At 44.7% G+C, this 13755-nt stretch overlaps 1 non-coding gene across 1 annotated transcript; it reads right to left on the reverse strand.

Moving 5' to 3' along the window:
• Positions 1-4356: 4356 nt before the first annotated feature.
• trnaq-cug (transfer RNA glutamine (anticodon CUG)) lies at positions 4357-4428 on the reverse strand. The gene has a single exon. It is a non-coding gene; the product is annotated as a tRNA-Gln (tRNA).
• Positions 4429-13755: the final 9327 nt, after the last annotated feature.

Here is a 13755-nt window from a genome sequence, read left to right on the forward strand (position 1 = left end):
AGGCAACTGTTTCAACAGGATGGCCACCACCCAAACAAACTTGGTTCAAGAGTGCTAAAGGACAATATCTACTTCTCCCTCCGTCATCCTTCTGCAATGTGTGCCAATCCACTCAACCTGAATGGCACACACACACCTGGATACAGTATGAATGACCACAGGATTTCACTTCAGCACCTGAATGGACATGCGGTTGACACATCACACAAGGACAGTGATAACACCACTCAGCCACAACAACCTCTGCTCACGGACACAATCTCAGCTGAGCCCTGCCCACAGAGCTCACCACGGACAGACTGTGACATACCAGCACTGCTCCAAGATACAGCACCCATAGACGACTTTCTGGAAAACAGCCAGGGAAACCAGGACAGCATATTACAGCCTCCAATAACACCAGAGCAAAAATCCCTCTCACCGGAAACATTATCACTCTCTCCAGCATCTCCACTTCTGTGCTTCTCAGAGAAAATGGAACAACTGGTGCATGCTGGAACTAGACTATCCCACTCTTTTGCTGCGAGCCCCCAGATACCAACCAAAAAACGCCAGGCCCCACAACCACCAAAGCCTGCGGGCCCAGCTCGCCCTCCCCCTCCTCCTGTGAGAGCTCTTCGGCCTCTGCCACAGCGCCATGGCCCACACCCTCCTCCAGCGGCTCGAGGTGAACCAAAAACAACTGATACCAGCTCTCAGTGATATGTGTCGGGTCCCCGCTATGATAACAATAACTTTCTCAAATGTTTACAGAACAAGCGGGAACCCAGTGTGCCTGTATCTTTTTCTATTGCTGTTCGATTACATGATAGAAAGTCTAAGGCCTTCAAAAGCCGTACAGCAAACCCATCTAATCTGGTGCCTATTACACGACATACCAAGATTGCTGTGGGGACAAAAAGTAAGACTGTTAAGTTAGCACTTTTAAACATCCGCTCACTTAAAAATAAATCACTTTTAGTCAACGACTTAATAACCACATACAACCTGGATTTTATGTTGCTAAATGAAACTTGGCTAGAAGAAAGTTGCAGTGCAACAGTCCTCAATGAAACAGGCCCTCCTAACTTTACTTTTATGAGTGTCTGCAGAGCTGTCAGAAGAGGTGGAGGTTTAGCTGCTCTTTATAAAGATGTCTATCAATGTAACCAAATATCATTTGGGAATTACCCGTCTTTCGAGGATCTGGGTATTGTGTTAAAAGGTGCTCCACGCAATTTACTTATCATTGTTTACAGGCCTCCAAAATACTCTCCAGCTTTTGCTGAGAACTTAACAGAACTGTTATCAACAATTTCCTCAGAGTTTGACTGCTTTGCCATTGCTGGAGATTTTAACATTCACATAGATAATGCAGAAAACAATATGGCAAAAGAAATCAAAACTGTTTTAAAAACTTTTGATCTGACTCAGCATGTACATGGACCCACACATAATCGTGGACACACTCTAGATTTACTTATCAGTAAGGGTCTAAACATTTCATCAATTGTTATTAAGGATGTAGCACTGTCTGATCATTTTTGTATTTTCTTTGATATATTGATCTCTCCTGCCATTGAAGCTAGATCTGTGTCTGTCAAGAAGAGATGCTTAAATGAGAACACTAGTGTACTATTTATGAAGGCTATATCTTTAACACCAAGCATATCTGCTGACTCTGTTGATTTTCTCCTTGATTCTTTTAACTCAAAAGTTAAGAGTGTAATTGATGATATTGCTCCTGTGAAAGTCAGGAAGAAGAGTGGCAGACAAAAAGCACCTTGGAGAAACTCAACAGCAGTGCAAAATATGAAAAGACAATGCAGAAAAGCAGAGCGCATGTTGCGGAAGACAAAACGTGTAGTCCATTATAACATCTACAAAGACAGCATCCATGCTTTCAATAAGGAACTAAGCAAAGCTAGACAGACTTTTTTCTCGAATATTATAAACAGCAATATAAACAACACGCGCACTCTTTTTGCTACTGTAGAGAGACTGACAACCCCCCCAAGCCAGATTCCCAGTGAAATGCTCTCAGTGAGAAAGTGCAGTGAGTTTACTTCTTTCTTCTCTGAGAAAATCAATAATATCAGAAAGGTGATCAGCTCATCCTTGAGTTGCGCTGGGGTCAGGCAGATCAGACAACAGCACGAGAAAGTAGCCACTATGTCTGATTTCGAAGAAATTGATGGCAAAATTTTGGAAGAAACCGTACAGCAACTAAAAACATCAACCTGCGCCCTTGACGCACTTCCCACATCTTTTTTCAAAAATGTGTTACACAGCTTAGAAGCAGATCTCCTGGAAGTGGTAAATGCCTCACTTCTCTCTGGGAGTTTTCCGACCTCCCTGAAAACTGCTGTCGTCAAGCCCCTCATGAAAAAGAGCAATCTGGATAAGACCATATTAAACAACTATTGACCGATATCAAATCTTCCTTTCATAGGCAAGATCATTGAAAAAGTTGTCTTCAATCAGCTGATCAAATTCTTACGCTCGAATGGATACTTTGACCATTTTCACTCTGGTTTCCGACCGCACCACAGTACAGAGACCGCGCTCATAAAGATAATAAATGATATTCGCTTAAATACTGATACAGGCTAATTATCAGTGCTGGTACTACTCGACCTCAGTACTGCATTTGACACTGTCGATCACAAAATACTTCTTGACAGGCTGGAAAACTGGGTCGGGCTTTCTGGGATAGTCCTAAAATGGTTCAGGTCATACTTACGAGGCAGAGGTTATTATGTGAGTATAGGAGACCATAAGTCTGAGTGGACATCCATGACATGCGGAGTCCCTCAAGGCTCAATTCTTGCGCCACTCCTATTCAACCTGTACATGCTCCCAATGAGCCAAATAATGAGAAAGAACCAAATGGCTTACCATAGCTATGCAGACGACACACAGCTCTACTTATCCCTATCGCCTAACGATTACAGCCCCATTGACTCCCTTTGCCAATGCATTGATGAAGTAAACAATTGGATGTGCCAAAACTTTCTTCAGTTAAACAAATACAAAACTGATGTCATTGCGTTTGGAAACAAAGATGAAGTTCTCAAGGTGAACGCATACCTTCAGTCTAGGGGTCAAACAACTAAAAATCAAGTCAGGAATCTGGGTGTGTCTCTAGAGTCAGACCTTAGTTTCAGTAGTCATGTCAAAGCAATAACTAAATCAGCATATTATCACCTGAAAAATATTGCAAGAATTAGATGCTTTGTTTCCAGTCAAGACTTAGAAAAACTTGTGCATGCTTTCATCACCAGTAGGGTGGATTATTGTAATGGACTTCTCACTGGCCTTCCCAAAAAGACCATAAGACAGTTGCAGCTCATACAGAACGCTGCTGCTAGGATTCTGAGCAGAACCAGAAAATATGAACACATCACACCAGTCCTCAGGTCTTTACACTGGCTGCCAGTTACATTTAGGATTGATTTTAAAGTATTATTACTGGTATATAAATCATTCAATGGCCTAGGACCTCAATACATTCCAGATATGCTCAGTGAATATAGACCCAACAGATCACTCAGATCGTTAGGATCACATCGGCTAGAAATACCAAGGGTTCACTCTAAGCATGGCGAGTCAGCTTTTAGCTACTATGCCAGCCGCAGCTGGAACCAGCTTCCAGAAGAGATCAGATGTGCTCCTACAGTAGTCACATTCAAATCCAGACTCAAAACACATCTGTTTAACTGTGCATTTACTGAATGAGCACTGTGCCACTGTTCGTCCTACTGTTTGCACTGTATTTTATTTTATGGTTTAATTATTCTGATTTCATTTGATTATTTCTGTATTTTATCTTTTATTCCAAACTGTTTTAATTATTCTGATTTCTTTTGATTATTTTAATTTCTTCTATGTAAAGCACTTTGAATTACCATTGTGTATGAAATGTGCTATATAAATAAACTTGCCTTGCCTTGCCTTGCCTAATAATAGCGGTCGCCGATTGGTCAAAAGTAAGCCACAGGAGCAGAGCCAGGAGAGAAACGCGATTGGTCAAAAGTAAGCCAAAGGAGAGAAAGGCGATTGGTCAAAAGTAAGCCACAGGAGAGAAACACGATTGGTCAAAAGTAAGCCACAGGAGAGAACGCGATTGGTCAAAAGTAAGCCACAGCAGAGAAACACGATTGGCTCACGTGGGCTTACTTTGGGCTTACTTTGGCTCAATCGGTAGGAAGCAGTAGGCGCAAGCGAGAGGTAGTGGGATCGATGCCTGCATTCTCCAGTGCTGTCCATCCTTTTTACGCCCCCCTTCAAGGGGCACTACCTAGATGAGCTCTTGCGGCTCAGTGCTGCCGAAAAAGTTTTTTCAAACGAGGTACTGCACACATTCCTGGCAAAAGCAGGTCCCACCGAGATTTGAACTCAGATCGCTGGATTCAGAGCCCAGAGTGCTAACCATTACACCATGGAACCTTGGCGTGTGTCAACTTTTCCCATGAGCAGCAGGATTTAAGTCATTGAGTCCAGAAGCACGATAGCAAGGATTTAAGTCATTGAGTCCAGAAGCACGATAGCAAGAAGCAGATGAAGCCTTTGCTTTTTAAGCCCATGTTTCCCCAATTCCGACTCGGAATTGAGAGTGCCAATTTCACCGCCACGTCAGCAGTTGCACATCACCTCTGTTTTTTCCCTCCCTTCCGCAAAGAACCTAAAAAGGTTCCACCGAGATTTGAACTCGGATCGCTGGATTCAAAGCGCAATTTTTTGATTAAATCTACAATTAAAAGGTAGCCAGTGCAAAGTTGCCAGCAGAGAGGAAATGCGTCCTGTTTTTTTGTGGTCATTGGAAATCACGCTGCAGCACCTGCACACGTGCTAGGGATCGCGCCTCGTCTTTGTCTTTGAGAGCGATGGACACCTTCTCTCCATCATCGAGGGGAATTAGCTCAAATGGTAGAGCGCTTGCTGCACAAAAGAATGGGCCCAATCTTTGCGCCCCCGCACACAAGCCAAAAAGACGCGAAAAACGAGAATTTGCCCACAAATTTCCCCTGCAACATTATTAGGGCTATATTCCTGTGCATTATGAAGGAGTTTAGTCACATTTGAAACAAGTCACCCTCCGCGGGCTGGATTCGAACCCGTGTTCTGCGTGTGATCAACTGCGCCTGCGTCTTCATTTATCTATGACATCATTATATTGATTTATATTTTTGTTGTGTGTATTATTATTTTTAAATATTGCACATTACATGTAGTTGATTATTTAATAAAATGAATAAAAATGGAGGGATATGATTTCATTGACATGATTTATCAGATTTGTTGTAAGACACTTCAAATGTTTTATTAAATGTTTTTTTTTGTGTATATTATTTTTTAAAAATTGCATATTACATGTTGTTTATGATTGAATAAAATGAATACAAATGTTTCTTCAAATATGTGTGTTTTTTGTGAGGGATATGATTTATTAGATTACTTTAAGACACTTTAAATGTTTTATTAAAATGAATACATACAAATATTTCAATGACACTTAAAATGTTTTATTAAGGACTAGTGACAATGACCCAGGTGCTGAAATGGGCTGCACAACTCCTGATGCTGTGGGGGCAGGTGCAATGGGGCACACCATGGTGGTGGCAGCAGCAGGCCGTCGACCTGGTCGCAGAAGAGGAGCCTGTCCTTCTCAATTTGGCGGAAGGGTAAATGTATGTTTTGGGCGTGAGGTCGATGCCGCTTCATCCAATTTTTCCCTCGGTGGAGGAAGCTGCGTATCAGCCACAGCAATTGGGTCAGGTGGAGTCAGTCCCTGAGCGAGGACACTCATTTCCTGTTTTTTCTGCTGCCGTTGAAACCTGAAAATAAATTACATGTATTATATATATGTTTAAAAAAGTATTCAGTTAATTTGAAGAAAATAATGTGCCTTGCTTACCACTGAATGAGTGTCTTCTGGTTTAGCTCAAACAGCTGGATCATTGTTTCATCCATCAGCCTGCGATTGTTAAGCAACAGCTCTCGGATGTGGTGGTAATCCGAGAGGATTTTAGACCACCTGGGGCGGCAAACTCCAGCCTTCTTGGTCGGCGACTTGTGTAAAGCACACAGCTTTGTACAAATGGCCTCAACCAAGCGGCTGGTGCTGGGCCACTGTGCTGGTCCCCCGGGATGTCCAATCAGACACCGTTTTACAATCTCCACACCCGGTGTGACTCCGGACCGCTTTGGTGCCTTAAAGCGTCCATGTGTCAGCTGAGGCTGATGTCGAGGCTGATAGTTGACCCGCTGTTTGTCTATGTCATGGAGAGCTGTCCACAGCTGAATGGCCTCTGTCACCTGCAGGTCAGTGAGGTAAGGAGCCTCACGAAGACCAACCAGGTAACCTGCCATATCCTGGACCTTGTCCCACCCAGCAATGCCATCGGGCCCAATGACTGCTCCCTAGTAAATTCAGATTAATGTTAATATATGTGGAATAAAACGAGATTGAAATTAAATAAAGCCCTTAAAGTGTTTTACCTGAGCCTCGTCGGAGAAACTGCTTCCAGTGTCAGATGGCTGTGACAACACTGAAGGGGCAGGGGCAAGTTGGTGTCCTTCTCTAGTTGATGTGGATGGCTCAGCCAGTGACACGTCAGCCATTGATACATCAGCCAGTGATGCTGGGGACTGAGGCTGAGGCAAAGATGAGGGGCTGTTTGCGAGATCATGGCAGGGGTCATTCTCGTACAGCACTGGAACTGTGATGTCCTCCGTGATCTCTTCCTCAAACCCCTCATCTTGCAGGTCTTGGTCATCAATTTCCTCCACCAGCCTGTCTTCATCCTCTGGGTTCTGGAGCACTGGAGTCAGTGTTTTGCCAGTCTGGCTGTAAAGGTACTCTATTCCTAGCAATTCACCTACGAGAATAAAAGGGGAAAAAAATGTCTTAATATATTGTCTAGTACATTTAAGGCTAAATTGATACTTAGTAGAGTATTACAAAATAACAAATTAATGAATGTCTTGCCTGTATATGCTCCAGGAGGGCGATAGCGCTCATCCCAGGGCTTCCCAAAGACTGTCTTGCTAAGCTGGTCCACAACCTCTCTCATGGCACTGCCATATGACCGGATGGAGGACGCTACTTTTATGGCATCTTCCATCCGGTGATCATTCCAACGCATCAAGCCCTCAAGGAGATAGGCTTGAAAATGCGCATCACTGGCACTGGTTCCTAAAAGTAAAAAAATTAAAAAAATAAAGGGTTTTATATGTCACATATGTACAATATATTTACTACACATGAGGTGCTATGAAGTAGCTGGTTACATGTAATAGAGTTATGTAATTACATAAAAAAAATTATTGTCATTATAACCAGAGTTATTAGTGATTTGTGAGGCAAGACAGCTTTGTCAATGCTTTTATGACATCAGAAAAGAACTGTAAAAGTGTGACATTTATTAATGTGACATTAATTTAACGTAATGGAAGCAGTTACAGTGCTTATATTTTTTTACAGAAAAATTACTAATCCATATGTATGTAATACCTGGAATAAAACGGTTCAGGTGGAGGTGGAATGACTCCAAGGAGGTAGAGCCTCGAGCACACCTGTAGCAGCACAGCTCCACACCGCCTTTCTTCAGTGTCCCCTTCTTTATGTAGAGCGGAAAGTGCTCTGGGTCTTGGATACACTGTACATGCTTCCGCTGTTCTTTCCATATCTGCTGGATCCGTTCATGGTTCAGAAGTGGAACTCCCAGGGTATCCTTCCCGTCCGCACTGTCAAACTGATCAATCAGTGACCCAATTAATATGGTGGTCTCCTCCTCCCCCCTGGTCCTCCTCCGGCAGTGCAGTGCCAACTCCCTCCGGTTAATGCTAGCACTGACCGCCTTTTCTGAGATGTAGCCAGTCTTCTTTGCTGCCAGCTCACCCTCCTTTGCACGGCGAAGAGCAGCCACATCCTCTGAATCCCACTGGAATATGGACATGGATAGACGTGCCATGAAGATCCCATAGAGCGGATGAGCCTCTGTCGTGACACCTGCAGCAAATCGCCGCATGAAATGCCAGATGTCCAGGCGCACTTCAAGCTCATCCCACTCCGAAAACATGGCCTTCACCTGAGACTGGCCGTGCTGACTGCAGCAATCTCTGTCCACGTACATCACCTTTGGGGATGCCTCTCGGTAGCGTTTCATTAGGCCAGCTGCCATGGGGTCCAGTGCATGTCCCTCGGCGGCTGTTAGGACAGAGACAAGGACTTGGCCGTGTTCGTTACCAACATTTGTGCACCAGGCAGCTGTTCCTGAAGCAGCACCGGCAAGCTTTTTTGTGACCTATTGAAGAAAAAAAAAGATTTTTAAAAACAAAACAAAATAAAAACTCATAACTGTGCATTATGTACACACACACACATATCCATATCTGGACAATTTCTGGATATGAACAGGGCTGTGATACCTTTTTTGTGGAGTCCATCTTGAGAAAACAGCCAAATACAGATGTTATTTTGACCGCGTCCAGTCGCCCCAGAAAATCCCTGGCGTACACAGCTAACAGCCACTTAGGTTTAGGAAGGGCAGGTAAAAGGGGAGGCTCAGCAAACACAGGAGGCTGCACAAGGGAGGACCTTGTGAATGGTTCACAGGCAGTCAGGTACTGCAGGACACGCTGTGTCCATGCCTCACTGTGTTGTTCCATCAGCTTCTTGTAGAGCTGAGTCACACTGTTGCCCAGTGTCCTCTCCCTCATCATCCTCACCACCCGGTTGTCACATGAGTATCTAAAGAAACAACAGTATAATCATGCAAATGCTTTGGTTGGAAAAAATAACAAATAAAAGCGCCTGATAATGAATGATTGTCATTATGAATTACCTGTATGTCAGCAAAGCTGGAAATTGACTGCGGTGGCCCATATCCAGCTGTCCTAAGATGTCCTCATTCCAAGCTGGATACTTCTTTTTGCAGCGTTTGCACTCCAGACACTCAGTGGCAAGGTCATACCACCCATCAATGTCCAAGACCTTGCGCACGGTACGGTAAAGTCCTGCCGCTGTAAGTCTGTGCTTACCACAGTCTGGGCGAACGCAGACAAGAGGAAACAACCACATCTTTAGCGGCATCCATAAGAAAATGGGCCGACAGAAGAGGAGGTCAGGTGAGGCGGGTGGCTGGGTGTTTATTAAAGGGGGCTGAGGAGGATACCACCAAAGCTTCAGCTGGGACACTATTTCTGGCTTTTCGGTTCGCATGTTGGCCTTAAACAGTGTGTTCCGGATCCACTCATGCTGGAAAGGTGGAAGATGATCTCTCCAGTGACTAGGAAGCTCAGCTGGTGGCTGATGATGAGGAAGAGCTGGTGTTTGTGCTGTTTCCGCTGATGGAGACGGACCGGCACAGGCCTCTGAGTGAACAGTAACATAAACAATATAAGGATGACTGTTATTTGATAGTAATATGCCATAAATGCAGTCCACAAACAGCCGGCGAAGCAGTAATTTTAAACAAGTATTAATAATAATTATGATTATATTTAGGAATAACAGTGAAGAAAATGGTATTAGTGTCAAGAAGCAAAGAACACAGTGTACACTTTATTGATGTAAGGAATATGGGATCAATATAGCTCTTTGAGAATGAGGATTAGATGGAATGAAAGAAGGAAAATGAGTCGTGATGAATTCAGTAAAAAAAAGTATGATGCCCACAGACATGAAGCATGCACACAGACACAATAAGGAAAAACTGTTCCTCTAATTATTAGAACAATGAATCTCCACCATCCTGTCTGCTCAGGTTGAGTGAGTGAGAAGAGCAAGCAGTGTGAAAAAGTTATCCAGTGATTGTTTAGCAACAGGTAAGTTCGGAAACGCAAATAAATACACTGACACCTTTGGACATCCTTAAGGTTTGGAAGAAGTGCACTCAAAGAATGCCTCCCGCTTGAGGCATGATGTCACATAATTCTGTATTGTAAACAAAATTTTTTTAAAAATGTTTATTTATTTTCAAAAATAATGATTCTCAGTGGGTTTCCACAAAACATTCTTATAATATTTGCATTTGTGTCATATGCCACACCTGTATTTAGCTGTGCTTCACATTGTGATGCAGCAAATACCAGCTCCTCATCATCATCTTCAGCAGTGGGAATGGAAGTGCCTGGAGCACAAATGTTAAAACTATTACTGTGATCAATACATGGAGACAAACATATGTAAGATGTTGCTTACTTACCAGTAGCGAAAAGCTGCTTTGGGACCAAATGTTTGGCTGGGGGTTCTGCTGCCGGAGGAGGTAAAGTGGACTGCAGTAATGGATCTGGAAACAACAAGTGGACAAGTTTGCCATGACGATAAATGAATACATGTAGAACTGCTGTAGGGAAAATTCTATATTTACACTCCTACTCACAGGGTTTAACTGGTGACATTAGATTTTTTGCCAGCTGTGAAGGTGACAAATGTTTGCCACGCGCCAACAGTGCTTTCACAGTGGCGGTCTGCTGTAAACCAGTTTGGATGGCTGTAGGTGGACGTGCAGAGGCACTAGAGGTTGCAGGTGGACGTGCAGAGGTACTGGAGGCTGCAGGTGGACGTGCAGGCTGATGTACACTGGTGCCCATATCAGAAGCCCGTCTTTTCAGGACATACGCCTTGAAAATGGCCATGTTAGTGTTGGGCCTGGCATCTGCCTTAACCAAGTACCTGATGAGGGATTCGGCCTCATTGCTCTGGTCTTCATAAACATCCTTCATGGACCGGCCCTGAAAGTCACCAAACTCCACCATCAAGCAGCCCTGGTCTCCAGTTGCCCGGGCTTCTGCTTGCATTTCCTGCTTCCTCTTATACTTCTCTACTTCTTCTGCCATCTCTCTAATATGAGAAGTGTACTGTAGGAACAGTGTCACGGTGGGTAGTGGGAATAAATCCGTGGACTCAGGTGCAGAGTGAATAAGTATTTTAATAAAGACTAAACATAAAATAAACAAATCAACAAAAGAAAACCATGATCATACTAACTAAATCCAGAAACAAACAAGGCAGGGCAAGACAGGCACGGAACTAAACGCAACAACATATGTAACAAATACAACGAACGAGCACAGGACAGCAAACACAGGAAGACTAAATAGGGAGGCAAACAAAGGAGGGTAACGAGACAGACAGGTGGAGCAATTAAACCAATAATCAGATAACAAGGGGGAGGGATTAAACAATGACAAGAGCACATGGCTCAAAATAACAAAACACCCATGTGCATAACAAGACAGGACAGACATGTGACAAACAGTTGTTTATTTTCTGACAGGGGGGTTGTCTGCGCTTTCTCACTGGAAATGCTGAGCACCAAATACACTGCGTACCCCAGAGAGTTTTCCAGGAGCCATCTAAATCTCTGACCCTGGTACATCCCAAACTGAAGTTTGCAGTGAGCCAGTACTAAAAACTGGTCACTGGGATCTCCACCGTTTGTGCAGACAAAAGTACTTGCCTCTGCCAGCACCTCCTCCTTCGATTTGGCCCTTCCAGACACCACATTTTGAAGTTGCTTCGCCTCCGCCGATGGCGCCATGAGGAGACGGTTTGATGTTGCTGACTGGCGACGAAAAACGGGGTATGCGTACATTTTCTGAAATGAAAATCAGAAAGAGACTATTACCTGTGTCAATCTAAAAGATACCTGTATGTTAAGTGTGTTACAATAATTTAGCAAACTACACAGCAGGACTTAAATCATGTTTTTCAGGCATTTTGGGTGACAATATGGAAAGAAATTATATGAAATATTAGATATTATTATGAAAATCTTGGCAATTACTACTAACTCCCATTATTCGGTTCTTTTTTCATTACATGTTGCCCCAAGAATACATTAATATGCAAATTAGATACATAGATACATTGTATAAAATGGGAAAACCCGCTTTCCTGGAGTGTCTGTTCCAGAGCTGGAGCCAGTGGCTGTTTTAGAGCCAGAGCCGGTGCCGTCTGTTCCAGAGCCAGTGTCTGCTGTTCCAGAGCCGGTGTCTGCTATTCCTGAGCCAGTGTCTGTTCCAGAGCCTCTGCCATGGCCGCCCGAAGGGTCTTCACCGCCCTGGCCGCCCGAGGGGTCTGCTACGCCCTGGCCGCCCGAGGGGTCTGCTCCGCCCTGGCCGCCCGAGGGGTCTGCACCGCCCTGGCCGCCCGAGGGGTCTTCACCGCCCTGGCCGCCCGAGGGGTCTGCACCGCCCTGGCCGCCCGAGGGGTCTTCACCGCCCTGGCCGCCCGAGGGGTCTTCAACGCCCTGGCCGCCCGATGGGCCGTCTGCTTCGCCCTGGCCGCCCGATGGGTCGTCTGCTTCGCCCTGGCCGCCCGATGGGTCGTCTGCTTGTTTTTGCGTTTTCCCCGGGTGTCCACTAGAGGTCTCTTTCCCTTACTGTCACCATTCATTCTGGAACTGCATTTCCCACGATCTTTTGTCTGTTCTCATCACTCATCATTGCACGCAGCTGTTTTCCATTACATTGTTTAGTTCTGTGTATAAATACCCTGTCTGTTTCAGTCCATGTCACGGAGTCGTTGTTTTATGTCCCCACACTTCTGAGGTTTGTTTCTGCTCGTTTCTCGTTTTTGTTGTTTTGTTCTAGGATTGCTTATACGGTGTTTGACCCTTGCCTGGACTGGATTACGTGTACGGATTACCCAATAAATATACTGCTTCTGGATCTACTGTTTCCCTGTGTGTGCGTCGTGACAAAAAGAACTGTAAAAGTGTGACATTTATTAATGTGACATTAATTTAACGTAATGGAAGCAGTTACAGTGCTTATATTTTTTTACAGAAAAATTACTAATCCATATGTATGTAATACCTGGAATAAAACGGTTCAGGTGGAGGTGGAATGACTCCAAGGAGGTAGAGCCTCGAGCACACCTGTAGCAGCACAGCTCCACACCGCCTTTCTTCATTGTCCCCTCCTTTATGTAGAGCGGAAAGTGCTCTGGGTCTTGGATACACTGTACATGCTTCCGCTGTTCTTTCCATATCTGCTGGATCCGTTCATGGTTCAGAAGTGGAACTCCCAGAGTATCCTTCCCGTCCGCACTGTCAAACTGATCAATCAGTGACCCAATCAATATGGTGGTCTCCTCCTCCCCCCTGGTCCTCCTCCGGCAGTGCAGTGCCAACTCCCTCCGGTTAATGCGAGCACTGACCGCCTTTTCTGAGATGTAGCCAGTCTTCTTTGCTGCCAGCTCACCCTCCTTTGCACGGCGAAGAGCAGCCACATCCTCTGAATCCCACTGGAATATGGACATGGATAGACGTGCCATGAAGATCCCATAGAGCGGATGAGCCTCTGTCGTGACACCTGCAGCAAATCGCCGCATGAAATGCCAGATGTCCAGGCGCACTTCAAGCTCATCCCACTCCGAAAACATGGCCTTCACCTGAGACTGGCCGTGTTGACTGCAGCAATCTCTGTCCACGTACATCACCTTTGGGGATGCCTCTCCTGCCTCTCGGTAGCGTTTCATTAGGCCAGCTGCCATGGGGTCCAGTGCATGTCCCTCGGCGGCTGTTAGGACAGAGACAAGGACTTGGCCGTGTTCGTTACCAACATTTGTGCACCAGGCAGCTGTTCCTGAAGCAGCACCGGCAAGTTTTTTTTGTGACCTATTGAAGAAAAAAAAGATTTTTAAAAACAAAACAAAATAAAAACTCATAACTGTGCATTATGTACACACACACACATATCCATATCTGGACAATTTCTGGATATAAACAGGGCTGTGATACCTTTTTTGTGGAGTCCATCTTG

Source organism: Siphateles boraxobius, unplaced genomic scaffold, assembly GCF_051911475.1.
Source record: "Siphateles boraxobius isolate OS27281-9 unplaced genomic scaffold, OSU_SipBor_1 19, whole genome shotgun sequence".
NCBI classification, from domain to species: domain Eukaryota; kingdom Metazoa; phylum Chordata; class Actinopteri; order Cypriniformes; family Leuciscidae; genus Siphateles; species Siphateles boraxobius.